The sequence below is a fragment of the Temnothorax nylanderi genome, unplaced genomic scaffold, assembly GCF_030848795.1.
Source record: "Temnothorax nylanderi isolate EJ_2023f unplaced genomic scaffold, tnyl_v1.0 TNYL_tig0860_pilon, whole genome shotgun sequence".
NCBI lineage: Eukaryota > Metazoa > Arthropoda > Insecta > Hymenoptera > Formicidae > Temnothorax > Temnothorax nylanderi.
The window spans coordinates 5194-10000 of record NW_027249922.1 but is presented as its reverse complement, the minus strand read 5'-3'; positions in this window follow the sequence as shown (position 1 = coordinate 10000).

The window sequence follows — 4807 nt, the reverse complement described above, 5'->3', positions numbered from 1 at the left end:
ACAAAATAGTCAAAAGAACAAAAAGAACAAAATATTTTGTACAAATATTTTGTTAAGCCAATCAAGTCATCTGCTTGGCAACATACAATCTTCCGGTTTTATTAAATCAACAAAAATTTTTTTTTTTATTATTATTTCTCTCAGTGTATGTGTGTACATAAATAAAAGTGTGAATAAAGACTCTCAAAGAGAAGAAACATTAAATCTCAAGTGCCTACCACCACGTCCGCGGCGTGAGAGTCGGGCAACGACTTAATATATTTGTTTATTCTTCAAGAAAATTTTAACTACATCTAATTGTACTATAAGAGAATAAAGAGAATAGACCGCAATACAGCTTGATCAATATGTTTCAAACGCTTCGGCTGTCTGGCCCATTTTTGATGTTTATTGCATGTATGTATGTATATGTGTATTTTGTAGATCCAGTTCTATGTAGCTTGTAATGCGCACAAAACTACTCTCCCGATAGACGCCCACAGGCTGTGTATAATTTGAAGTTCGGGCGCAGAGTATCCGCACGGATTTCGAATCCGATTCCGTGGTTAGCTTATTCGGGCTTTGGGCACGCAATTGGATGTAGATCGGACGTGCCGGCCTGCTGACAAGGAAAGCAGATAATAGAGAAAGCTCTTCCTCGGGTGTAGTAACGTACGACGCGACGTCCGTTCAGAGAGGAAATCCGATATTGACGTAATTAGACTACACCGACGGTATTAGACATTTCACGTGCCATGACACTATCCGTTCAAGGTATATGGCCTGTAGAATTTCATACTGCTGACTCATATCTCGGCCGTAGTTAGATATCCATAATTTCATCATTTTGAAATTAAGTTGACGATCAATACAGAATATCTAATGCAAAAGCCGAATGTAGACGTGCGCCCGCGCAGATTTCCGATACTATTTGATATCTATAAGTGGCTTAGATATAAACAGATATTACGGAATAATTAACATGCAACCAAATTTCTTTCAAAATTGATAGAAAACATTATTATTTTGATTATTATAAATATTCACATTTACATTAATATTTGCCCTTTGTCTATAACTTTAACAAGCTTTACTTTTTTTTACAATTTTGTATTAAAAATTTTTTACAATTCTTTGAAGTTATTTCTTTTCACAATATAAATATCATTGTTTTATCGTAAGATATTTATATTAGAAAAAGAGAAGGGGGAAGAATTGACCGGTATAGAATGTCTAATTCAAAAGCCAAATATACATATATGCCTGCGCAACATCGTGATAATGAGTTTTAGAGATATGATGACTAAGAAACGATGGATTATACATATTGTTGCGCCCGCGATAGAGTCGCAATAATATATTTCAATGTAAATTAAATTCTTACAGCTTACGTAAGAAATTATCCTCTTTGCCCCTTGAAATGCTACCCTATTTCATAAAAATAATTGCACACATATACCTACAATAAAGCATATCGAAGTAAAAGAAAGGATTATCCTATACTATCTTCTATATAACTCTTGAACGGTACACTTCTAAAAGTAACGTAGATATGGGTTAGTACATATGAATTAGGCTAACTTATCGTTTTCTTTTTACTATAACTTTTGATCAACTGCACATTTTAGAGCAATTTTTTTTAAATCAATAGTTTAAAAGCTCAAAAACTTGAATGTCCATGTTAGAAAGCAAAAAAACTTTTGCAATAAATGGTGAACTTTTGTCTAAAACGTTTTTCCATATCTTCCATATTTTTCGAGATATTTGCATGGGGCATTTAAAATGGGACACCCTACTTTATTATTGTTGCTGAATAGCAGGAAAGTTGATTTTTTTTACCTTTTTATGCTGGGTGCTGTTCATAATCACACCTATCGTCTTTCTCGCGATTCTTTTTGCACATTTCACCGCTTCCAATCCAGACAAGTGTCAACAAAAATTCTTTCTTTGGCATGAACCCGATATGAATGTTCCTGCTAAATTTCGTCGAGCTGTGATGAGTTTCCCATTTGGGTCTACTTTTTGTATAGTCCTTTCAGCGAGTTCTATTTGTTCTGTTATGCTATTTTTATCACTTACGACTAGTTTACTTTCATAACACGAAGGAAGGTAAATAAACAAGTCTATCTCAATGTCAGTTTCTTCGAGTCAATCAGTAACAAAAATATTTTATTTTTAAACTTGCAAATGTTCGAATACATTGCTGAACATCGATACATTTATTTATACATTTCCTAAAGCTATCTTGAACAGACGCAAGCATTTCGTGTATGATGCATTAAAATGCGTCAATAATTCGTCCTTTCATATCCTTAAGTGTTGTTGACTGACGAGCGAAAAATTTTTCTTTTAGATATCTCTATAAAAAATGTCTAGTGATGTCAAATCTGGCTAGTCATTACACAAAACCTTCGTGTTATGAAAGTTAACTAGTCAAAAGCAATAAGAATAGCATAACGGGATAAATAGGGCTCGCTAAAATTTAATTTAAAATTCGAATCAATTTTATTGATTTATTTAAAAAATTTGTTAATAAAACATTACAACATATGGTATGAATGAATTCGTCTTGTTACGCTCCTTCATCATACAGTAAAAAAAGTATTAGATTCCATTTAAGAAACAAAGATAATCTTGAAATTTGCAAGACTTCTCCATCTATTGAATTTTTTTGCGATGTTCTAATGATCCCTCTAAACTCTTTCAACACCTATGTGTTCAATTCTTTTAACTCAAAGTCATTTCCAAGATATTTTAATCAATCCAGTCAATTTTCTTTGAAATTATTGATGATACAAAAAAAACATTTTAGATGAAAGTAAAACGGTTTCGAAGGGGACATATTTTGGTCAAGTTATTATTTTTCTAAGTGAATTCGCCAAAAAAGTATAAAGATCACTTCCACTGTTTTAAGTGGAACACTGTCTTAAATGCCTATTTTCGAACAGCTACGATTGTAGCCCACTTCAAGACGAATACAATAATCATAGACACTGAAGGTCATTCAAGGACATAAAAGGATAAAAAACAAAAGTTTATTGTCCATACTCGAATACGCACCTGCGGGCATTAAGGGAATGCTGAAGTCGTCTATTTTACCGATAAAATTACCATTTTCTTTCTACTCATGTAGCGTCGTATTAATCCTAGGAGGAGGAGCGAAATCTCTGTGCGGTTTGTATGTTTCCCAAAAAAGCCGTTTAAGTGTAGGGTAGAGCGGGATCAAAAGTAACGCGGGGCGAAAGTAACAACTCAAATATCTATAGTTATAGGCATAGATGCGAATGCTTCTGTTGATTAACGGATGAAGCTGAACAAGCTATAACGTGTCTCAGAACGCCTGCGGCCTGGGTATTGAGTGGACGTGTGCAATAAATAAAATGTGTTTTTGAGGCCGTAAAGTAGTTTCTTCCGACAATCTTAAACTTTTAATGTAATATATCCACTGCAAGTAAGTACTTTTTCTTTTAGATTATATTTGAGTTTCGTTATTTTTGCTTATTATAATAATTATTATTTATTCATTTTTGGCATTTTATTATTAAAAATTTTAAGTCAAAGTTCAAAAACATATTCGGGACGATTGTAACAACTGTGATTCAAAGTAGTTTTTATTTGTACTAGTCCTTAAAGACATTGTGTTCCTATCATTTAAAAATATAAGAACAAAAAATGTTTATAATTAAATGAACAAAGTTAATGTTTTCTATAATTGATATAAAGAAATTATGTTTTAATAGAATAAGATTTTATTTTACTTCTTTTGTATAAGAATATGAATATTTTAGTTTGTTTTTGTTAATATAAGAAAAATTATTATTTTTCATTGAATAAACATTTTTTATTTTGATTATTTAAAACTGTTACTATCGATCTCTTATAGTGTTGCAACCGACCCATAGTCGGGGGCGATTGTAACATTTTCCCTCGTTTATGTTTTTGATTAATAATTCTTATTTGGTTTATCACAAGATTTAAATAGGAGGATTTCCATAAAGTGAAATGATCACATTAACTTAGGGTATCAAGAATTTTTCTTTTACTGTAATAGTTCTTCCACAATCAAGTTCTAAAGTCAAATTGTTACTTTTGACCCCGCTCTACCCTACCTATACAAATTTTTCGCTGAGGAGGAAAAACGCGAATTTTGCACTTTTTTTTGAAAATTTACAACTTTGAAACTATCCGGTAGAATTCAATTTCTCTTGCGGATTCTGAAAGAGCAGATGTCAAATCTTAAGGGAAAAAAATAGAGCGATGTAATTTTTGATCGTTATCAACAAAATCTCCAGGGGTCAAGTAGGCCGATTTTCGAGGTCTTTTTTTTCGTAAAAGTAAATGTTTTCGCGTAATTTCTTAAAAAATTAAACTAGAAACGATAACAAAACATGACTACCATGACTAAACATGACTTATCTAGCACCGTGTAAATGCGTGCGTGCGTGCGTGCGTGTGTGTGTGTGTGTGTGTGTGTGTGTGTGTGTGTGTGTGTGTGTGTGTGTGTGTGTGTGTGTGTGTGTGTGTGTGTGTGTGTGTGTGTGTGTGTGTGTGTGTGTGTGTGTGTGTGTGTGTGTGTGTGTGTGTGTGTGTGTGTGTGTGTGTGTGTGTGTGTGTGTGTGTGTACACATTCTATAAAACATTAATATTAAAGTCATACTTATAAATCAATAAATAATTGTTAATATCGAAAGATTATAACAAAAAACGTTAATATTTATTTAATTATTACTACTTATTTAGTACCAAACTAGCAAAAAAACGATTGATTGATTAAAAAGCGAAAAGATTGATTGAAAAGCGGGTGATCGTTTCAAGGCAAACAGTTGAT